Here is a 24,735-nt window from a genome sequence, read left to right on the forward strand (position 1 = left end):
TTTTTTTTTTTTAGCTTGCTTTAAAATAAGCAAAAATGCTTACTTTTTGTTTGAAAAGAAAAGGCAGATATAAACATTCTTTTATTTGAGTCTACTAAAAAGAGCTTAAAATGCCTTTAATAAAATGTGGTTTTTAATAACAATACAAAAGACTAAAAGTCAGCCATCTGGAGATCACAAATTCATTTATTAAAAGATGATTCTAGGGCTGGAGAGATGGCTCAGTGGTTAAGAGCACTGGCTGCTCCTCCAGAGGGTCCTGAGTTCAGTTCCAGCAACTATGTGGTAGCTCCCAACCATCTGTAATGGAATCTGAGTCCCTCTTCTGGTGTGCATGGAAACAGAACACTCATATACATAAAATAAATAAATAATTAAAGAAATATCTGAAAAAAAAAAAAAAAAAGATGATCCTAAAATTAAAATTTCAGTTTTGAAACTACAAGGAAAACCAAAACAAAACATATCAAACCAGTGGCTTCTTCAACTACATATTTATGTAGAAAGCACAGGCAGAAAACTGCTATCTAGAACAAAAGTATTTCTAGGGTTTAGATAGTAGTATTTCATCTCTAGGGACGATCTCGGTCCTTTGTGTATCTGGTAATTTTCTACCCATCTCTATATTCCACGTTTCTCATTTACAGCCCTCCAACCCTACTCCAACCGAGGGGCTCATGCAAAACACTTCTCAGCTGTATTTGGAGCATGGCAGGACCTCACAACATTATGCCAATGAGGTATAAATGAAAGTGTTCTGGAAATACTGGGGGGAGGAATCGTTGTGGATGTGACTTCTGAGGATTAGCAGTCTTTTGTTACTTGTTAACTAGATGGTAAAAGTCAACAGGGGGCAAATGCCAAAGGAAAAGAAATACCTTGGCTTCAGGTTTGGATGTGAAAGGTTGCCTCTGCCCTGGCCAGGTTCCTCTGTTTGAACACGTGGTCCCTCAGCTGGTGGTGTTGTCTTGGGATGACACGGGGCCTTTGGCAAATGACATCTGGCTACCCTGAGGTGGGTCAATGTGGGCAGGGCTTTGAATGTTCTGGAAGCTCCTATTGCCAGAAGAGTTCCCAACTCTCCTGTCTTCCTTGCCACTGTTTTCCCCTGAAGGTGTTTCTTTCTAGTGTACAGTTCCATTACAGGGAGGAAGAAATCACCATTTATACTTCATGAAAAGACTTTTAGGGATGCAGCTACTGGTCATGCCTGTTACTTATGCCCAAATCTTATCTGTGATGCTAACCACATGACCCCGTCCAACTGCAAAAGAGGCTGGGGAATGTGACCTTCCCGTGGAAGGACTGTGGGCTCTTCACTTACTTGGGAGACTTTTGAAAATTAGGCACTATGCCTTTGATAAATGCTATTTCCTTTTCTTTCCTAGGATCAGGTAAGTACAGTAACTCAGTGTGATGAAGCTACAGTGGCAGATGGTGGTGGTGTGCTGCAGGTGGCAAGCTGCCTGCTAAAGGATAAAGGGGCCCAGTTGTAGACTTTGCTCTGCTCCTCTTAAAGGCGGATAGTAAAGAAGAAAACTCAAGTTAGGAGGTGCTCTTGAGTACAAATCAAGGACAAAGAAGTTCCAACGGTGTGTCTCTAGAACAGTCTAGGATCTTCCAGGGAAAGCATGCTGGCAAGAGCTGTGGAGGGAAGCAGTGTCCATGGCATGCAGATTCCCTTCAATAAACAGGGGTGCTCAGTAATTGACTCCTCGAGACATCTGCAGCTGCTTTCACTGGATGTCAAAGATAAGTACCAATCTACTGAATAAAATAGAGAACCTTTCACTAAAGGTTCCAAATGCGTAATGGACTTGAGTGACAAGCTGTTAAAAAAAGGAGGAGAAGGCAGAAAACAATTCTCTGTATTAGTGGAGGGGACAGCTGTAGTTTCTCTAAGAAGGCAAATGGAGAATGCTCTGTGTGAAACTCGACTGGATGCAGGCTGGGAGGTAAGCCATGGGAAACAACGTTAGGGCAGGAAAAATGAAATCCAAACTGAAGTTGTACATAGGGTTTTTTGTTTTTGTTTTTTTTTGTTACTTTTCTTAGGGAGGATCAAAAGTTAGGGTTGGGTACAGGTGTATCCTCTTCCTGAGTACTTCCTGCTGAAGCGCTTCAAGCCTTCAAGAGTCAGAATGCCTGAAAACTTATTTCAAATTGTCCAGAAAGCAAATACGGCAAAATGTGCGTGGCTGAACCGAGGTGGTGAGTGCATGAAGACGTATTAGCCTGCTCTTTGTAGTTTTAGAAATTGACATAAATTTCAAAAATAGTGATACTTGTTACATCTTTGCCTGTCAAGAGAACAGAAGCTAAAACTCATTTACAGAGAGAACACATCAGGTGCTAATCAGCAGGCCTCTCTCCCCTTCCCCTCGCCCCCCGCCCCAATGGGGGTCTCTCTGTGTAGCCCTGACTGTTCTGGAACCTGCTCTTTAGAGATCCACCCACTCTTGCCTCCTGTGTGCTGAGATTCAAGGTGCGAGCCATCAAGCCCCAGCTTAACAGTTTTAAATGGTAGTGGCTGGGTTCAGCTATTCACTAGGGCATATTCTTGCCACTGGGCTATACACTCCATGAAGTTTTTTTTTTTTTAATATTAAAATTGAAATTTATGATTTTGTGTGCGTGTGCAGAGATCAGAGGGAGGGCAGCTTGTGGAAGTTCTCTCTTTCCACTATCTGGTCCCAGGGACTGAGGTCAGTCTGTCAGGCTTGGCAGCAGGCATCTCTGTCAGCTGAGCCATCTCCTGGGCTCTGTTTTTCTTTCTCACTGCAGAGCCTCTCTCTCGCACTTAGCCAACTGCTAGGAAACAGGGATAAGTGTGATTTTTGTCAAATGAATAGTGATGTAAATGTGAAAATTCAGTTTACAAAACTTTCTACTTTCTACATATCATGACATTTTGGAAGTAAAAACAAGTGCACACTAGTAATGTTTGCACAATTAGCACTCTTAGAACCTCCTGTAAGTTCAGTAATGTAGGTTTTGAATTGCCAGGTAGATGTTCTAAAGCTTTTGTGCCACAAAGTCACATCTAAGTCAACCTTAATATTTTTGTACATTTATTAAGATGGCTTTACTCAATATATTAAAAGCAATGGCTGGATTTTATTACGTATTTCCCTAACAGTGTAAAACCAAGTGGTTATATCCTGAGAGAGACGCGTCTGAGGCTTTAAGGCTAGATTATGAATGGTTACAAACGATTCCGATACTATGCTCCTTTTAAAAGTGGAAGCCAGTGGTCATCTACCACTTTTCAGAAGTTCTTTCGCAAACTCAAATGAGAACAGTAGCCCCAGAGAGTCCTACTGGTCTGCAGGCTCCCTGGGTTGATTTCTTTCTTTTAAAATGTCATCGATTCTGACATCCTCCAACACCTGTCACAGCACTGTGAAACTGTTAGGGACTTGCTCACCAAATCAATGACCTTTCCTGCAACACCCGAAGCTCACTGCCTACTGCTTTCTTTTTATCAATTTCTTTACACACATGTCAGGGAAAAGAGTGGATTGGTTCTATGTTGAAGGGTAGAGAGAAGAAAACTTCATCTTTAAAGTAAGTTTCCTTTTCTTTAATCCCCTTTAAGTATTATTAATCTTAAGAATGTCATTCATGTAAAAAGTAATCTTCCACAGTTTCATACGCAGTGACCTTTGATTACATCCCCCTCCTCCTCATCTTTTCTTATTCTCTTCCTGGCAAGTCCTCCTCTCTCACAGGTCCTAAAACTCTTCGGCCAGAAGCAAACATACTCACCTAAGAGCTCTGCTACATGGGACTGAACACTATTCTAGACCCTGGGAATCACTGCTTTACTGCTCCAGAAGACTGAGTCAATGGGATAGAATGGTCTCTTTTTGAAGACTCGGGGCGGAGCTCAGCTTTCCTATTTACTTGCTTTCCTGACTCTGGGTAAGTCAATTTCTCAGGGCCTCAGCTTCCTCCAGTTTTAAAATATCATTGAGTCTAAACAAAGAACTGAGATAAGAATAATAGTCAAATATAGTATATTGGATGGTATGTTACAATACATGTAGAGTTACTGAATAAAATTATAAAAATAATTCCATATATTTTAGTAGGGACTATAGGAGGAAAGAATAAGCCATTGTGACTTTTATAAAAATCAATGAACCAAGGAAATGAAAGACAAAAGATCTGGTGGGAAAACACTTTTTTATAATTGTCTATGAGAAAAATACAAAGCAACAAGATTTTATTCATATAGCTTTGAGAGTAAACATTGCCTTTATGAGCTGAGGAAAATTATAATAAAACTAAGATGTTAAACTTTTAATAGTTGAAAACACATTGCTTTGGAAGCAATATATGTATGTGTGTGCATATACATATTTTTGTATATATCCTACTTTAAAGTTTACAATCAACTCATAATTAGATAAGCTAAATTCTTATTTTAGAAAGAATCTGCCCTGCATATAACTCATTTGGTGACATTACTGTACCCCAATCTTGGTGTTTAAATATAGACTACAAAAAGATGCTGGAAGTGTGGGTACTTCAGAGAATTGCTATTAATATATGTGGAGTCTTGGTTGTGAACTTGACTACATCTGGGACTAACTAAAACCCAATTGGCTGGGTACTCTTGTGAGGGACTTTTTTCTTAATTAAACCATTTGAAATGGGAAGACCCACCTTTAATTGGATTTTTTTGAGGTGGGAAGATCCCACTTTTAACCTGTGCCACACCTTCTGCTGCAGCCTATATAAAGGATGTAGAAGGAAGCGTGCTCTCTTTGCTGCTTGCTCTTGCTCTCACTGGCATGGCCATTCCTTGGCTGGCGTTAGAGCCCACTCCTTTGGTACTCTAGAGTATCTGAACCCCAGCTGAGGCATCCAGCCTCACAGACTGAACACTACTTGATCCTTGGGCCTTCAGCAGCAGACAGCCCTGGTAGACTAGCTGGACCACAGCCTGTAAACCACTCTAACAAATCCCCTCTCTGTAAGTTCTGCTCCTCTAGAAAGAGCCCTGACTAATACAATAGTGGACATAGGAAAGGTCCTCAGCAGTCAGTGATTGCGTAAATGTAAGTTAAAATTGAAATGAGACTCTCCACACTCGCCAGGATGGGAAAACAGTGTTTGCCAAGGATTGTGTGGAGCAATGGGCCTCATATATAGCTGACGTAGCTGTATCACGTCAGAAGACCATGTGGCATTATTTATTCAATTGTACGACATACACTTTCAAGTACAGATTACACAAAAACGTATGAAGATGAGTTGGCATACACACTGACAGGGTATTTCTAACAGTGTTTGTAACAGCCTGAAACAGAACCCAGACTTCCATTAACAGCAAAATGGCTAAACAAACTGTTTTATATATAGTGACAATGGAACACTGTATATTCAGCAATTAAAGGGAACAAATTACAGCTACGTGAACAACCTGAACAACATATGGATTACAGCAGGGTTGAGCAAATATGGTAAGCATAACAGATTACATATCACATTATCTCATTTATATAGCATTCACAAGAAAGGGAAAAACTAAACAATGCAATGCTTAGGGATGAACACCTGGGATAAAACAATAAAGAAAAGCAAGGAAATGGTTACCACAAAAGTCAGAATAACAGTGCCCTCCAGCAGCGAGCCCTGTGATTAGGAAGGCCATTAGAGAGCTTTTGGAGGATTGGCAAAACTCCATTTATTGGCCTGGTGACTGCTCACATGGTAGCTTCGTTGGTAATTACAGAACACAACCACCTTATGTCTTTAAAACCTATTTCAAAAAAAAAAAATGTGTAAAATTAACTGAATTTTTAGAAGTTTTGCTGGATAATATAGGTTATGTAATCTTTGACAGTAGAAAGCACTGATGTGGGATAGTAAACACTGACTAGTTTCTCATAGAAGCTCACTTTTAAGGGGAAAGTTATGAACCCTACACAGATATCTCTTTGCTAGGCTTTAACATAGTACGCAGAACTTCATGATAAACTGATGAGCCAGGAAAAGAATCTTGTTGGCTGAAATAAGCTTTTAATTGTGATCTTTGTCTTTGGAAGTCTTATTCACCTGATACATTGCTCTTATGGATTAACAGGCACTATAAGGAACTGAAAGGTCATAGAACAAGCTGCAGATGCATCAATTCCCCCTCTCCGGCAGCTAGTTGTGTAACAGTTCTTTTCTCCTGTTACCAGGCTGGGCAGGGAGGTGAATGAATCTTACTCAGTAAGCTTAGAGGACCGACTGTTCCTCAGGGCTCTCCTGAGTGTCATTCTGTCCCTCGGTGACAAGGCTCTAAACATTGGCAATGAAACAGATCAGGCCTCTGAACACTATGTATGGTGCACACTTTCCCAGAAGCATTCTCACTTGCAGGGCTCTGATGTTTTACTCAGCTTCAAAAAAATCAATCAATCAATCAATCAAACAAACAAACCCCCCAAACTCCTCTAAACCTGTATTTTACTTCTTTAATTTCTGCTGTAAGGGAGTCCAACAAAAAGGACTCTGTTGTAGCCATATTGGACTAGCTTACTGCTCTAAATCTCTGCGAATTTTGAATACAGCCAGCGAATGGATCACTTTTGTAGATAGTCAAACACAGGGTAATTAATTGGGACCAAGTTATCTGACTCCCGGGGTTTCCGGTGGTGTACAGCAGGGCTGGGTACGACTTTTTGTGAGTCTCTCCCTACTTTTTGTGGCATCCTCCTCTCCCCTTTATAACTCTTTTTTTCCTTGCAGCCTTTGAACAAAAACACCCCGAAGCCTTGATTTATCCGTGTAGACATTTCCTTGATCTACGGTTTGCATGTGGTGGTGGCAGCGGTGGCATAAACCCTGGGCTTATTTCCTAAATGTGTACACAGTGTATCTGGCCCAATCTCCTAAGCAAAGTGGAAAGGCCCAAAACACTTAGGATGGCCACTACTGGTTCTTCCAGAGGAGGGGAGTGCAGGGCTCCAGCCATACAACTGTGAAATCTGTTTCCCTTCATCTTTGCTGCTGCTTTAATCTCATTCTCCCCTCACCAAGAAGGACAGGTTGGGGACAGGTTTCTGAGGATTGTGGTCCCTTTGTCTCAAAATTCTTTTACTAGAGAACCACTGCTTAAATTTCACAGCTTAAAATTTCCTTAAACTTATTTCCTAGAACAGAATCTGTTGGACAAATGGCCCAATGTATTTATTAATAACACCCCCCCCACACACACCATCAGAGGCAGAGAGTGATTGAGAAAAGCGAGCGTTTGAATAATACCTGAGATGTGCCAAAATAATAAATCTTTTTTGAAGACAGTAAGGCGCACTCTGATGAACGAGATCAGCTTTCTAAAAAGCTCAAAAAAAAAAAAAATCCAAAGGACAAGCAAGAATGACTTTTGAATGGGAAGCCCGATTACATTTGCCCCTTGAAAACATGGAAATCCCCTCTATCCTTTGCTAGAGGTTGGTTCTCTCCCAGCCCCCCCAAGCCTGAAGTAGTGACTCCCATCCCTTTCCTTTCACGTCGGGGGTGGGGTGGGGTTGGGGGGGGGATGCATTACACTCTCAGGTTTCTACGCTTCGACTTAGAAAACGCTAGCGCTTCCACCCTCACCCCCGAGTTTCGCTATTGGAGCGCGAGAGGCATTCATTCATTCATTCATTCGTCAAACCTTCGCACTACAAAGAATACGGAGCAAGTTTTCACCCCACGCCACGGGAAGGGTGGGGCGCACGCTCCCTGGAGCAGGTGCAGCAACTGGGCTGTAGGTTAACTTTTCCACACGTCTCGCTGCTCCGGGTCAAAAGCCTCACCTTCGGGTGGTGCGCGCCCTAGCCCGGCCCCCGAGCCTGGGCCTCCTCCATGCTCCCAGAGGAGCAGTCCGCACCTGCCCCGGAGGGAACGGCTACGGAGCTCCCTCTCCGCGCCGCCCTCGGGTCAGGGGGTAAGATCAGGCGGTAGCTTAGGCTCGCCTGGGCTCCTCCCCTTCCTCTCTTCAGTTCTGACGCGGCCGTAGAGGCGGTGGCGGCAGCAGCGGCGGCGGCGGCAGCAGCAGCAGTCCCGCGGCCCGAGGCGCACCCACCCGCTAGCAGATCTCGACTTCCTCTTCCCTTGGTGCGTCATCAGAACGCGCCACACCCTCCCAGGGCGGGGCGGCTGGTGAAGGGGGAAGAGAAAAGGCCAGCGAAGGAAGGCGCCCAGAGGAAAGGGAGGGGGAGGAGAGCGGTTGCTAGGCGACTTGCGTCATCTCAGGGCGCCGCTCTCCTCCCGCCCCTCTCTGGAGTGAGGCGAGAGCCCCGCACAGAGCGAGGGAGACAGCGAGCTGTGCTCCGGGCGCTGCTGCCGCCGCCGCCACCGCCGCCGCCGCCGCCGGTGAGAGCGTGAGAGCGAGTGAGTGAACGAGCATCCGAGCGACCCGGCGCCCGTGCACTGGCCGCCGCCGAGACCTTCGCCGCAGCCCGGGCCAGCGGGAGCCGCGGCTACCGTCCGCTCCCCCCCTTACCTTCCCGGCCGGCAGCCGCAGCTGCACACGCCGGAGCCGGAGCTCCAGCCGGAGCCGGAGCCGGAGCCCGCGGCCGGGGGGCAGGGAAGAAGAGGCTGCCGCGGGTCGGGACTGCTAGCTGCTCTGCCAAGAGAGGACGTCCACGAGGGGCTGGGCTTTCTGCCTCGCCCCGGGGCGTGGGGCGAAGGACCCCCCGAGGTGTAGGGAGGGGGTCCCGGCCGCCGCGACACATGCGGGAGCCGGGAGCGGGGGCGGCGCCGATCCGAGCCCGCCGGGTCCCCAGCCTAGCCGCTGTCCGGTCCGGTCGTCCGGGGCCGTAGCATCGCATCGCGGAGTGTATGAGCCGAAGCCCCCAGCCCAGGAGCCACCCCCCGGCCGGGGGGGCGGGGACCCCGATGTGAAGCGGCCGCGGCGGCGTGGTGAGCGGCCCCGGCGCCGCCGTCCTCTCCTTCCCTTCCCCTCCCCTCCCCTTCACCCCCTGTTGGGGGTGGGCTTCTCCTCGGGCCAGCCGCCGCCCCCCTCCCGGCTCCTCGGCGGGACTCCGGGAGTTCTCGGTGCCCCCTCCCCGCCCCAGCCCCCCTGGGCGGCGGGGCCGGGGGGGACTCGGGGGGGGCCGGCTGCAGCCTCCGCCCAGAGGAAACTTTACCCAAACAAAATCATCGAGCTTTCCGATCGTGACTGTCCCGGGACAAGTGGCCCTGGACGGGCAGAAGCCACAGCCTGCAGAGACCCAGGAAGAGGAAAAGCGGTGACCGGGGCCGCCGCCGCCACTATCCCGGCAGCGCGGAAGATACCCGGGTGGCTGTCTGGTGGAGCGACTCTAGCACCGCTTCTTCCTCAGTTCCGCGCTGAGCCTTCCGCAGCTGCTGCCTCAAGCCTGAAGGAGGAAGGGAGCCAGCCCACATTGTCAGGGCCACCGCTGTTTCTGAAGCGTGAGTGGACCCAGGGGAGGGGGACGTTCAAGGGTGCCAGGTGGGAGCTGGTGGGTGCTCGAGTTCGGCTGTTGTTTCTCGGGAGGCTTAGCAGTGGATACCTTTCCTTCCTCCTAATGGGAGGAAGCATCAGTTTGCAGGACCAGTGCAAGTACACCCGGCTTTTCTTAGTGGAGCTGTCTCTCCAGAGTGGGCGTTTGCACTTTTCTGGATACTAACGGGCAAAGGGAAATTGAGAAAGCCTATGGACAGCTCTGTTCTGTACCTTTTCCTGGCACACTGGCTGTGCTCCACCACAGTGGTTTTTGTTTCAGGGAAACTCTCATGCATGGAGTCCCACGTGGCAATCACTTGAATCAAATTATTATTATTATTATTTTCCTTTTTAGCTATTGGTTTTGAAGTTGGCCTTGAAAGGAAGACCAGTTTTTGTTTTAGTACATAATGGAATTCGTGCCCCCCACACCTTATGTCCCAAGTGTGCAGATTGCTGTGTGTAAGGAAGATGCTAACACATTTCAGACGCTCAGGAGAATGCTAATTCCAAGGATGTGCAACTCACTGAGATTTAATAAATTACCATTTCATAAGAGTTGCAGTACTTTCTCTTCCTTAGTGCTCTTTTCTGTCTTTTTTGGGGCGGGGGGAAGGAGAGTAATATATTTTATATGATGGCACATTGTTACTAGGCATTGAAAGGACATATGCAGCTTTTCTAATTTGGCTCCATCTGTCACCTTAGGAGAAACTTCATACTCTTTCAAGAAAGCATTTCGGGTATCTTAAGGGTGCTAAATTAGAGAGACAGAAAAGTATTGTTTCATATATGTGAGGTTAAACTAAACACCTAGAGGGTTAACACTGCTGATTTTGTGTAACAAGGAGCATAGGTAGCGTGAGACTTAGAATTCTGGTCCATCCAGGCAACTAAATGTGCACAGAGTAGAGATGCTCTGTAGAAATGAATGAAAACTTGTGCTTACCTGTCTGTCTAGCCATCTGTCTGTCCATCTGTCCATCCATCCATCCATCCATCCATCTTAATTTCTCCATTCAGGATCATGATTTAATTTGTTTGAAAGTTTCTGACATTTCACAATGTTCGGGTCCTGGTCTCCTCTCCTCTTTTTAAAGTAATGAGCCTGCAAGTTTATTAGTTTCTGCATTATGTAACAATTCACTTATTTTCAATCTGCCTCCTCAGTCTTCCAAGACACAGTTTGAGGAACGATAACACACCGTGAGTTCATCTTTTCTCGCTTTTGTAGATTTTAGTTATTGCCTACTGTCGTCGGCCGACAGCCGCTACCACTGCTGCTTCCTGGTCGTCTTCTACCTCTTCTCTCCCTCCTCTTCTTCCTTCTCCTTTTCCCTTCTTTCTTCCTTCCTTTGTTTTTTCAAGACAGTTTCTCTGTATTGCCTTGGCTGTCCTGGGACTTGCTCTGTAAGCCAGGCTGGCCTAGAACTGACAGAGATCCACCTGCCTCTGCCTCCAGAGTGCTGGGATTAAAAGGCATGTGCCACACCTGCCACCTATGTCCCAGCATTTTAGAGTACTTTGACTTTTCCCACGTTTCTTTGATCACATTGGCCTCCTGTTTCCCTTTAGATGCTTTGTGCTTCATGTGCTTTCACAAGACACCTTAAAGTTCCCTAGATAGGAGTTGGCATGAAATGTTGAATTTTGAGTGTTACTTTAGGTCTAGACTAAAACATGGGTTTGGATCTGTTAACCTTATTTTGTGGCCCTGAGAAAGTCATGAATTCTAACTTCTAAAAAGATGATGATTGAGAAACTGCAGTCTTGCATAGTTTGCTTTTTAGAAAGAAAGGGACTATAAACCAAGATATTACACTTGAGTGTGTGTTGCATCTGGTCAAAGTTGCTCAGTGACATGAGGGCCTACTTTGTGTGTAAATTGGTTCTGAATTATGGGAGTACCTTATTGACTGAAGAGATAGCAAAACATTTTGATACTTCCAGTCTTCTTTCTTACCAATGACAAAGGCAATCAAATGCAAAATGCACAAAACTGTTAGGAAAAGTTGGGCTGGTGCAGTGGCCCAGTGGGTAAAGCTGCTTGCTGCATAAGTCTGAGGTTGTGGAGTCTAATTCCCATAACCTAAAGTGGAAGGAGGAAACTAAGTCTATAAAGTTGTCCTGTGACTTGTGTCATGTGCATGACCATGCGGTGGTCGTGGTCGTAGTCGTAATAGTAATAGTAAAAATAAATCAGCCCTTTAAAAATGTAGGCAAAGGGGGATGGATTACTGTTGTTCCTCTAAGATCACTGTATGCCAGGAAATGTTGATTTTTGGATTATCCAGGCATAATTGGAGTGTGGGAGCCAAATCTCGGGGAGTTCTTTTAGGAAAAAAAGAATACATACAAAAAAATATTAAAGACTTAGAGTCAGACTATGTAAAAGTGAAATCTAGTTAGGAAGTTAGCTTGGTAGGGATACCAACTGAGGGAGCTTCTTGGCTAGAGTTAAGGTCAGTTTGTGTTTGATTAGATGCATGGTTACAGTTCATAAAAGAATTTGAAATCAGTGTTCTAAAGAGGGTAGTGTCAGGTGATTGGGGAGAAATTATTTTTAGAGACATTATGCTAGCTCTTAAGAGTTTGTTTCATTAGGAGCCGAACATTTTCACACTATGGTCATCTAGGGGGCAGCACAGGAGGAGGTGTGAAAAAGGAAATGCTCTCAGTGTTTTTTAGCAGGGTGCTAGTAGTTTCTCACGAGCAAGAAATCAGAACCAGGGCAGCCGACTCTGCTTTGGATGCTGGAGTTTGGGTTAGGAGCTGGAGAGCCATATAATTCAAGTGTTGGTTCATTCTGTTTTTGTTTGCTTGCCTGTCTTTTCTTAACAGTTTTTCACTTTCTTTCTAGACTCTGTTTCTTGTCCCAGGCTGACCTTGAACTTGCTGTGTAGCTAAGGATGACTTTTTAACTTGTAATCACCTTGCCTGGACTTCCTGAATGCTGAACGTACTGGTGTATGCCACCATGTCTGGCTTTGTAGTCTGGGGATGGAACCTAGTGCTTGTGCATGCTCTGCAGGCAAGTGTAGCTCACTTTACCAACCGAGCTACATCCTCAGGCCCCGCCCTATGGAGCTTTTAAGACTGCAAAGGTTTGGTGGTATGCTGACAGTGTAGGTAGAGATAGGCGTCATCCTCATAGTCTTTCGGTTTCTGAAATTACTGACTGGAGCAAAGAGATGGAAGACGAGTTTTAAATTTTGGGGATGGGGCTTGTGTTGGTGTAAGCACAGGCATAATAAGAGAGATACTCCCCAAAGAGATGCTTTGTAAGTGAGCAAAAAATGACAGTTGAAAAGAGGAGCAGTCATTCACCATGGCTGCCAGCTCAGTTCCAGGGCATATAATTCGGTTTTAGAAGTAGTTAAATGTTTTCAATAGCATATTTAGATCCTGAGATATACCAGTTCAGAAAACAGGACTTTGTTAGGGAACTTATAAGTAAAATGGCAGTCTACTTTCTCCAAACTCAGGGTTTTAAAGTTTCCTTGCATTATTATAGTCTTAAGCTTGGTCTTAATACTAATGAACTGGGGCTAAAATTTGATGAAAGAGAAGGGTGTTTCTCTTACTTGCAGAGATGTGCGTCTTTATATCCCATACAAGGGAGGGGCATCCCTGTGTCAGCACAGATGTGTTAGGGATACTTTTTTGTGTGTAAACTTAAAAATAATTTAGTACTTAGGAGTATTTAAACAAAACAAACAAATAAAAACCCAAGCCAGGTCAGGGCACACACCTTTAATCCCAGCCTCAGGAGGCAGAGGCAGGTGGATCTCTGAGTTCGAGGCCAGCTTGTTCTACAGAGAGTTCCAGGACAGCCAGGACTACACAGAGAAACTCTGTCTTGAAAAATCTCTTGGAATAGATATTTTTAAACAAAGAGGTAGGCCTACCATGCCGTTAGGATGGGGCGCTAGCGATTGGAGTGTTTGCTGGATAAGGATCCTTTTGCTGCTTTCCTTATTCCTTACATGGGTGAAGACGTGCTTAAGTATATTTAGAAGGCAACCTTTTAGGCTTAACATGATTTACTAATATGGTGGATTCCATGATGGAGAATGGTACCATTTAAATTCTTTGCCTCGGCAATTTTGCTATTAATAGGTGAGCCTTGAAGGTTGCTGTCGTGTGTGTCTTAGTACCAGAGTCCTTGTGGGGCTTAGCAGCAGTTCACTTAGATATTCTTTGAAGATGATTCTTGGGAAAGTCTTGTGGGACGTGAAGAGAGGATTGGCAGGATTGGCAACCTTTCTGTGTGGGTCACAACTTTGAGCTGATCCTGTCATGTGAAAGCAGCTATAGAAAATATGGAAGTGGGCTACTGTTCCAGTGGGAGGGATATCATGAGTTACAAACAAGAAGCCGACGGGATGTATCCTGTAGGTGGAGTCTGTACGCAATGTATCCTGTAGGTGGAGTCTGTAGACCCTGCACATACCTAAATCCACCAGCATATAAAGTGTGAGCTGCATCCCACTACAGAGCCAGATTGCCCGTTTCAGGCTGGATTCAGTTTCCCAGATAAGATGTGTTGCTCTGGTCTGCCTTGTAATGATGATTTTTGCCATCATAGTGATGAGAATTATGGACCAGGAAGCAGAGGTGATGCTCTCTAAGTGGATCTGAAAATATCTTATCAAAACATGCCATAATTGATGTCTGCAACAAAACCAAGGCAACTTACTTTTTAAAAAATTTATTATTATTATTATTTTTTAAGGCAACTTATTAAAAAAAAACAAAAAAACAGCTAGCATTTAATTTTGCTTACGGTTTCAGTGGGTGGGTTCATGATTAGCATGGCCGGCAAACATGGTGGCAGGCAGGCATGCATGGCCCTGGAGGAGCAGCTGAAAGTTCACATCAGAGCCCACCCCCGTGACACACCTAGTCTTTTCAAAGCAGTTCACCAACTGGAGACCAAGTATTCAAATAGATGAGCAGTGGGGGCCGTTCTCATTCAAACCACCACAGTTGGTATGCTGGGATATACTTGTTTTCCTATTGTGGCTAAAATAATCTTGTTCAGGGAGAAGCTTGCTACCCGCACCCCCCCTGCCACTGGGGATTGGAACCCAGAAGCACAGTGTGTGCTAACCAAGCATTCTACCCCTGAGCTACATCCCCCAATGGTAGAAGCTTACATTTGAAAGGTTCTGAAAAATTGTAAAGCATTTGCTTTTAATGTGAAATTAAAAGCATTTAAGTTGTTTAAATCAGACAAAGATTGGTCAAGTAAGATGCTAGGAATGTTAAGGTTTAATGCTTTCTTTCCACTTCTTAAAGTCATTATCTTACTCTAAATCAGTGTAAAGAATTTAGCACAAACTTATTTTCATTTTGTTTTTTAAGTATTGTTAAATTTTAAATTACCTAAATCATTTGAAGTATACTTTAAAACAATATTACTACCTTTATGAGTAAATGCAAATGTATTGCATAGGAAAGACTAGCTATTCATTTAGTGCAATTTTTATGTTACAGTCAATGTTAAAACACTTGTTTCATATGTCAACAAATACCTGCATTAGATGATAGTATATTTACTCTGTTTTGCCAGTTTTGTTTCAAGATGCTCCTATTTTTTAGTGCAATACAGTACAATAGTGATTTCTTTTTAGTTAGTGTCAAAGCTGTATTTACTATAGTATAGTATATACTACACCCCTCGGTGGCATAGGACCCCTGCAGAGAGCAGAATCTGAGAATGTTTTTAAGTTGCATATATAAAATAAAGAGCTATTGAAAGGGCCTGATGAAGTGGCTTGCCACCATGTCTGAGGACCTGAGTTTCTAGAACTGACATGATGGAAGAAGAGAATTTACTCTTGAAAGTTGTCCTCTTGCCTCCACATACACAATAAGTGTGTGCCCCCCCCATAGGTCATAATCAAAGTATTTACATGTTGTGTGCTTTTATATATAAAGACATATATGCATGCACATATGTATATATCTATAAAAGCAACTTCTGTATGCTTTAAATTTCACCTCTAGATTACCTGTAAATACATAATACAACATAGAATAGCACATTAACCGTTGTTATGCTATTTTGTGTAGGAGATAACAACAATAAAAGTCTACAAATTTATTACACATTTTTTTCTGGGTGTTTTTGATTTGTGGTTGGTTGAGTTTGTGGACATGGAACTCACAGATAAGGATGTCAACTGTTTATTCTGTAATATAGTTCATAATTTGATTTCTGTTTTGATATAATCTGGCAATTTTAGTGTCTTTGAGAGGGTCACTTTAATGTATGTTTAGTATTTTTTTGTGGGGTTGGGAGGGTGAGCTGTTAGCTTGTCTGTGTGTGTGTGTGCACGTGTGTGCGTGCGTGCATATGTACGTGTGCATGCAGTTCTTTTAAGACAGTCTCTTTTACCATGACCCAGGCTGCTTTTGAATTTGAGATACCACTGCCTCAGTGTCTGGGGTACTGAGATTATAGGGATCTACAGCCATGCCTGGATTTATTTCTATTTTTTAATAATCTTACCTTACACATTCTGCTTTGTAAAATAATTTTTATCAAAGGATGGGTGACAAAGTTAGAAGACACAAGTGTTCTTCTCATGCCTGCAAGGAATTGAAATACAAATATTTTACTTTGGCAAAACTTCGTAGACCAGAAATGGTGAGCTCTGTGTGTGTGTCTGTCTGTCTGTGTTTATTACCATTGCAAATAGATGGGTAATTTGTTTTCAAATAGTGAACTCTTCTTTTGAGACTTTTGTCATCTAGTGTAAATCATCCTGGGGTAGACCTGAACATACACAATTAGAGTTTTGCTGTTCTCTGATGTTACCTTGCTGATAGTTTCTTGTAATACCTTTCATATATGCAAATGGAGTATATTTCCTAAATGCATATGATATTTATGCCTATCCTGGTAAGTACCAGTTTACATATAAATTTACTTAAAATTATTCCTAAGACACTTAGAAATTATGAAATCCTTGAGACACAGTTCCAATTTTCACTGAGCTCTGGGACAGTAGAATGATTAATTTAAAAGAAAAAATTCTAGAATGTTTAAGTGCTTTGAGTACACTCAATTTTTCTAATAGAGTAAGCTTAACAAGGGAAGTGGAAGCAGTGTTCCTGTTGTGTTATCTTCCCTGTGTGCAGAGGGAAATGCATAAGACATCCGCTGCTGTTTGCTCTTTCTCCATCAGACCTAAAGCACAGCTGTGCAGCAGTGAGGTCCTACTGGTCTGTTGCTAAGCCTGTCGTCCCTGCCCTTTGCTTCTACCTCAAGAATAACTACTAGAAATCCGTGTGCCTTTGGCATGAGGTAGCTCTTTTTTCCCTCCCTCTTTGTGCGTTTTATACTGGTATATTGTGATAGATGCTTTTTTCTATGCTATACGACTTCTTTGATACTTGTACATCTTAAAAGCTAGTGCAAAATAGGGTTAACAACACACACACTTAGCCTTTTTTATATTGAGAAGTCACCATGAACACACTGTGTTTGTCTTGGGCTTTCTTATCCCAGGCCACCCTGAGACTCATCTATATAGGCCTCAACTGGAGAGCCCTTGTTGTAGCTTCCCAAGTGCTGTGAGGATAGGCCTGTGCCACCAAACGCCATTTGCCAATACTGATAACACCAGTCAGCGAAATTGCCAGGCCAATTGCTGGTCTTCCGGAATAAAGACTATCATTGGTTGATGTTTTAGGATGTCAGTTTTTTAGGAGAGTCTACGGATTGTTAGAACGTGGCATGATGTTCTTGGTCTGAGACTTTTGCTTCACCAAAAGTATGGAGTAATTTATAACTAGCTATATCCAGTGAATGACAACTCATTCCTGGAACCAGCAATGAGGTGCTAGCCCGTGTCTCATCTAGGGACACAGTCACACTTCTGAGGCAGAAGTCAGTTAAGGGGGAGCAGTTAAGGGAGAGTTTTTAAGCTTCATGGCCTTGGACAAGTTACCTCCTCAGTACCCATTCACCAGGGAAAGCATATTTTTCACAAGGCTTGCTGTGATTCATGAGATAATTGAAAGCTGTGCAGAGCTCATATATATGATCACCAGTGTTAATTGATTAAGTTACATGCCTTTTCATGTATGATGTGAGTAGAAGACCAGGATCAGGCATAATTTTACCCAACAGTTTTGTCTTAGTTAGGGTTTCTATTAATGTGAAGAGATACCATGACCACGACAACTTTTTTTTTTCTTTCTTTCTTTTTTGGTTTTTCAAGACAGAGTTTCTGTGTGTAGACTTGGCTGTCCTGGACTCGCTTTGTAATCCAGGCTGGCCTTGATCTCAGAGAGTGCTGGGATTACCGGCATGTGCCACCATGCCTGGCAGGGCAACTCTCGTAAAGGAAAACATTTGATTGGGGCTGGCTTACAGTTTCAGAGGTTTAGTCCACATCATCATGACAGGAAGCATGATAGCACACAGGCAGACATGATGCTGAGAAGGAGTGGAGAGCTCTACATCTTGGTCCTTGGGCAGCAGAAGTGACCTACACACTAGGCCTAGCTTGATCATCTGAGACCTCAAAACCTGCCTCCACAGTGACACACTTCTTCCAACAAGGCCACACCTCCTCACAGTGCCACTCATTACTATGGGCCAAGCATTCAAGAACATGAGTGTATGGGGGCCATTCCTATTTGACACCCGCCCCATTCCCACCCCAGGGCAACAGGGTTTCTCTTGTCTTGCCTGTTCTGTAGACCAAGCTCTGTAGGCCTCACAGAGATCTGCTTACTCTTGCTGGGATTAAAGGTATGAGCCAACACTGCCTGGCTGAGTTTACCCAACATTTAAATGAATACTTAAATTTGTATTCCTGTTTCATAAGCATCAAAAGTAAATACATATTTAATTAACATTTTATTAATAAGTACTAAAATCTAGAGAAATGACAGAATTATTTATAGACAGCGTAGACTTATGTCAACATTGCTGAACTTTTAGTTCATTGCCAAAGACCTCAGTAGTGCATGGAGCTAAAGGTTTCCTCTTTATTCTTGAATAATTGGTGGCTTTGTTTTTTTTTCTGATAGTGATTAGGATTCAAGTTGCCTCTCAAAATCCTGGGATTCACTTATTAGTTCTCATTAGATACTCCCTCTTCAACCCTGGAAATAAAAGGCTTTGGAATATCGTGAAGCCAAGTAGAAGATTTAGCTGTATCAGTTACATTTCAGACTAAGATGGAAATAGCTTTATTTAGATAAACGCATTGTTAGTAGATCTACTCTTTTCATAAGATGCTTTTTTTTAGGGGTGTGTGTGTGTGTGTGTGTGTGTGTGTGTGTGTGTGTGTGTGTGTAATGTTCCTTAAATACAAGATAGCTTTCAAAAATACTTTTTCTTCAAGTCTAGAATAGTTTATCAGCATACAGAAGGAATAAATGCTTCTTGATGGTTTTAAAAGTTGGTTTATATTATTTTTAATTCTGTGTATATGTGTATGTCTCTGTGTGTACTTATGTGCAGGTGCCTGGAGAGGCCAGAGTTGTCAGCTCCTCTGGGGCTGGAGTTACTGGGGCTCATGAATGCCCCAGTGTGGGTGCTGGGGGCCAAACTGGGGTCTTCTGCAAGAGAAATGTCTGCTTCTAATGTCTAACCCATCTGATTCTCTTGATTTTGTTTTGCTTTTGGAATTTTCTTCTGGTTTGGGAGCCATTTGGTTAAGCTTTTATCAATTTTTATTTAACAGAATTATATATTTAAGTCTGTGAAAACCCCTTGGCAAGATAAAAGATTGAATATGTCTCAGCAGTAATGATCTTGTTAGCTCTGGTCTTTACGCCCGCCCGCCCCCCGCCTTTTTAGGCAAATTTCTCTAGATTTTGATGTAAATGCAAAAGTAGGTTGGTTTATCTGCAGGTGGGTCTCTTTATTCGATGGCTATTTGATGAAGACCTAACTTTTAGACATTTTAATATTTTAACCTTTTCTTGTTGGTAGCAATTGGCGTTAGGTCGTCTCTAGCTTTCTTTCCACTTCAGTTATTTTCAAGAGGGACCTTAGACTTAGGGTGTGAACACATCCTGATTTCTATAAGAAAGAACTCAGTCATTTGTTACCATTGTGTGGTCAGTAGCTCTTAGCTGTGAATCTGGTGGTGCAGGGCGTGCAGGACCTTTCTCTATGGATCATTACATAGATGGGACTGTTTTCACTTGGGAAAGATAAGATTTTAATGTACTGGATTGAGACATTTGGAGCAGGAAACAGATATTTAAATTTGTTATAAAAGTCATCGAGTAGGAGAGGTGGAAGGGAGGTGCAGGGTGAGGGGGAGAGACAGCAGAACCGAAGAGGGAGGGTTGAAAAGCAGACCTGGGGAGCCTGTCTCCGGAAGTTTTGAGGTCAGCCTTAGTCAGAGGTCACACCCTGTTATTTCTCTGGGTTGTGGACTTGGGGTGTTACCAGTTGTTATCTGCTACTCTTTGAAATGCTGATTAGAAGATTGATTTTGTTCCTGGCTTTTCAGCATCTGGATTCTTTAAACCATTGAATATCTAATCTGTATTCATAATCAGTGCGTCCCAGGGTGGGAAAATTTCCACTATACCTGACAGGAGGAGGTCTGGACAAAGGATCAGCCTTTCTAACTCACCTAAGAGGGATGCTAGTAATTCCATGTGGCCAGCTAAGAGGTGAGCTTTGAGTTGATGGCCCAAGTTCAGTGTGTTTGCTGTACAACTGTGAGGATGATAATAGTACCTCCAGCTCTCATAGGGTAATTAGGACGACTGGCATTGTGCATGAAAGCCTCTGCACAGTGTGGGTCAGTGCTCAGTAAATGCTAGCCGCTGTGCTAATTCATAGTGCAGTGTTAAGTTATTGTTATTTCTGTGAGGTTGCTCTGTTTTCAGGAGCTGATGTCATCTGTGATCTTTGCTCTTGAATACGTCTCTATTTTGAATACTGCCTTTATTCAGCAGAAGATATTTACTGAACACCTACTGTGCCAGGCCTTGATCTAAGGGAACAAAGCATAAAAATACCTGCTTGCTTGAAACTTCTCTCTTGGAGGAGGAGGCAAGACACACGCAAATTAAAAGCAAAACAGAAACGAAGGAACCGGGTTGGTGGATTTTGTGTGTTGGAAACTGCCGTGAATCAAACCTGCTAGTCTCTCCCGTTTCTGTTGGGAGCTCCGTGAGCTCGGGACACAGCTGGCTCCATGGTCCCTGGCTGTGGTCTGTCTCCCTTTGAAGGCAGCTCCAAAATTTTCATCTTAGTACTTAAGCTGGCTAGCTCCAGCTTCCCCTGTGAGTCCTCCAGACCCCTGTTTCAGCCTTGGTTTTGCCTCTCTCCAGCCTCCCACCTTTTTGCCTTTCATCTCTGTCATTCTCAAGAGACAGTGCATAGCAAACCTCTTTTCAAATGTGCTCTCTGTTTATGTGCATTTTCCTGTTTTGTGTTTGCTCTCTTTTCATTATCTTTAGTTGAGATACTTAGTTTGGTTAGTCTTATTTTTTTAAAAAAAATCCTATTTTTCTTGTATCTTTAATTAAATTGTGAACCTCTTAAGGTTACAAACCACTGTTCCATTCTAAGTTGAGCTTCCTTACTTAGGAAAAAAGGATACTGCTTGCCCCAAGGGGTGTTGTGAGTTTACTGAGAGTTAATGTAGGAAGATCTTCACAAATGGTGGGCCCACCTTCCTCAGCACTCTGCTTGCTGCAGCTGTGACCACAGTGCTGAAAACACTTGCTGTCTATCCCGGGCCAGTTTGGAGGCTTTACAATTTCACTTCCGTTTTGTTAACAGTTAGTTTTAGGGTTCTTTAAATTTTTATTTAGTTATTTATTTTTTTAATGTTGCAGTGTTACTTTTCAAAAATCATATGAAAAATGTGATGCGGCAGCAATGATTATAGAGCAGGCACTCAAGGCACCACGTGTGGGTGTAAGCCCAGGCCCTCACACTTACAGGTTGTAGGGCCTTTGGCAAGTTCTTTGAGCTCTCTGTTCAGTTCATCTGCATGATGGGGAAAATTAACACCTACCTTGCAGATGCTATGCTTTTAGGGAGAATGAGAATCACAGCACTGTATCTGGCATGTGGTAACTAATCTAACAGTGGAGGTGTTTCTGATGGTCACAGCTGTGTGGACCGTGAAGAGAGGAGCAGAGTGGGCAGTGGGGGGAGGGGAGGGGGAAGGGAGGATGAACTAACTAACTGGTATCTAATGACTAGAGCCTGCTATGAATGATACATAGTGCAGTTCTCACAGCAAAGGATTACTTGGTCTAGAATACCTGTACTGCTACTGTTGGGAAGCCTGCTTCATAATTAAACTCCCACTCTTTTATTTGAATTTGTTCTTTGTATAAGCTATTTTACCTGCTAGATTCTGTTTAAGACCTGATTGTTGATAAATGTGGATATTCAGTCTAAGAAAGACTTATAGGAAAGTCAGTCAATAGCACTTTTTTTTCTTTTTTCTTTTTGTTTTTCTAGGCAGGGTTTCTCTGTGTAACAGCCCTGGCTGTCCTGGAACTCGCTCTGTAGACCAGACTGGCCTCAAAGTCACAGAGATCCTCCTGCTGGGATTAAAGGTGTGAGCTACCACCACCAGGCACCTTTTTTTTTTTTTTTTTTTTTTTTTTAAAGGTGAAAGGGCAATTAGTTCAAAAATAATTTAAAGGTGTATATGCTCTTTTAGAAACTGGGAAATATTTCCTACTTTCTGGCAGATTTTACTAATTTTAAAAAAATTGGTAAACTACTCATGTAAAAGTATATTTAGAACCAAGAGCTTGTGAGTTATGAATGCTAGAATATGTATTTTGTAAATGTGCATTAAAAGAAAACACAGATCCAACTTAAGGAAATGACCTGATGGGAAAACTTGGGCCATGTGTGTTCCCTTTCTCTCCTCTTGTTTTATTACTTAACAAGCTAAGGACTTTTCTGTCTGTCTTCTCTTTTTAATTTTTTTCTCATTATTTAAAATTAAATCTTGCTATTCTTTGTTGGGCCTTTTTCTTTCTCTGCTTTTTTCCTTTGCATTTTCACCTCAGCTGACCCATCGTTGGTAGCCTTTCTAGTACAGATCCTATCTGCATGCAGACTTCCCTTTGCTGTCCCCAGCTCCTGGGAGACTTGTGGCCCTACAGCCTGAAGCAGGAATTGGGATGAGCAGACTGCTATGCAGTGTTTGCTGGCGTGCCAAGAAAGTAGTCACATGCTTTTCAGTCTTTTGTAGTTCACGTGACTTTTATCATTTGTATGTAAAAGACTGGCTGTGTTTTCAGGTATATAAAACATGCATACTTTATGTTTGTGTCTCTGGTTGTGTATAAGGCTACCAGAATCTGCAGCACTGCTTATAACCACTTTGAGCACCTTGAATACCCATCTTTACGTTACTTCCAGTAATACTGTGTAAAGGTAATGTAAACAGTCATTAAGCCCTATATCTAAGACAAGAAAAATATGTGTATTTGGTTGCACAAAGCAGTTTTTCTTTGTGTGTCTGTGCTCATGCATTCGCGCATACCTGTGTGTTGGCATATGTGTACGTGGAGACCGGAGGTTGACATTTGTTTTGTCTTATGTCATTTCTTCCTTATTTTTTGGGACAAGTCTGTCATTGAACCTGGTACTCACCAGTTGTGCTAGGCTGGCCGGCCAGTGTGTGCTAGGGATTCGCCTGTCTCTGGCTTCCTAATGTTGGCTATAATGACTGGTTTTTAACGTTCATCCTAGGCTCTTCATGCTTGCATAGCAAACTGTGTACTAGTTGACTTATCTCCTCATCTCCAACAAGCACTTTAAAAATTTTTGTTTCTCCTCCATGGCGGGTCCCCACCCCCCCCAACAGGGCTTCTCTGTGTAGCCTTGGCTGTCCTGGAACTTACTCTGTAGATCACGTTGCCTTCAAACTCACAGAGATCTGACTGCCTCAGCCTTCTGAGTGCTGGGTATCATGAATGTTTTTGATCTTGAGTTAAACTGAGGATGTTGAGTCTGGATTTGGAGCCCATAGATGCAGAGGGCCAGCTGTACTTCCATGTGTATTTGTCTCTGCTCCTTTCTGTTCCTTTGCCTGGAGGATTCTTTGTCCTTTGAAGACCCTACTTAAAGATCGTCCTGGGAAACGTGTCCTGATTAATGTAAGTCAAATGAGTTATGTTTTACCTGCAGTGTCTGTAGCTTTTAACAGCATGTGGTGTGATTCTGACTTTCTCTTTGTTCTCTTTGAGGGTAGGGTCATGTCTTACTGATAGTTCAGTGAGCTTCTCCCCCAGATGTCTTAACATTCCTGCTACATAGTAGGCATATGGTGTGTGAACAAAGACTGAAAGAGAGCAACACAGGAAGTCTTTTCAATAGTCTCTAAGCTGGAAGCTTTGTCTTGTTACCTGTGTATTCATGTGCTTGGTAGTGACTTCTTGAGAGTTAGTCTGTAAATATTTCTTTAGTGAATCAGTAGTAACTTCATTACACTTATTTATACCTGTGTCTCAGTGTGTATGCCACATGTGTGTAAGTGCCTGTGAAGGCCAGAAGAGGGCATCTAGTCCTGTGGAGCTAGAGTTTGAGGTGGTTGTGAGCCACCCAACCTGGGTATTGGCAACTGAACTTGGGGCTTCTGCAAGAGCAGCCAGCACTCTTAACCCCTGAGCCATCTCTACAGCCTGAGAGGCAGATTTTTATAGTTGATAGTTTTCATGTGACATTTTGAGGAAACATCTAATTCTAAGACAGCTTTGCACCCGTGGGAGAACTGTACCTTAGGCTGGCTTCTCTTGATTCAGTAGTAAGATTCTGACATAACGCAATCCGTTTAAACTTGTCTGCCTTTATGGGGCTGGAGAGATGGCTCAGTGGTTAAGAGTAGTGGCTGCTGTTCCACAGGACCTGGGTTCAATTCCCAGTACCCACATGGTAGCTCACAGCTGTCTGAAATTACAGTTTCAAGGAATCTAGCACCCTCACACATACAGGCAAACACCAGTGCACATAGAATAAATAAATAAACAAATCTTTAAAATACTTGTCTGTTTTTTATCTATGAGATTTATATTCAACTCTGGGTATAGATATGCAAATTAAACATTTATTAATAGTAAATGAAATATTTAAAGCAATTCTTTGGCCATAAAGAATTAAGTTTTACTTAGGTATGCAATCTTAAGGGTATAGACATTTTCAGCATCTTTCCAGAGATGGTTGACATATTGATTCTATAGTTGTCAGTGTTGAGAATGTTGCTTTGCTTATTGTTTAGTATAAATGGCAGGGGTATGTTTAGGGAAATTTCAGA

At 43.1% G+C, this 24,735-nt stretch overlaps 1 protein-coding gene across 2 annotated transcripts in view; it reads left to right on the forward strand.

Moving 5' to 3' along the window:
* Window positions 1–8,998: 8,998 nt before the first annotated feature.
* The window catches only part of Fbxw7 (F-box and WD repeat domain containing 7), a 170,493-nt gene continuing 154,756 nt past the window's right edge, over window positions 8,999–24,735 (forward strand). For both annotated transcript variants that reach the window (XM_051157382.1, XM_051157381.1), the window contains exon 1: window positions 8,999–9,420. The gene's annotated coding sequence lies outside the window, so the exon portion shown is untranslated. The remainder of the gene's footprint in view (window positions 9,421–24,735) is intronic.

The sequence above is a fragment of the Acomys russatus genome, chromosome 15, assembly GCF_903995435.1.
Source record: "Acomys russatus chromosome 15, mAcoRus1.1, whole genome shotgun sequence".
Classification (NCBI taxonomy): domain Eukaryota; kingdom Metazoa; phylum Chordata; class Mammalia; order Rodentia; family Muridae; genus Acomys; species Acomys russatus.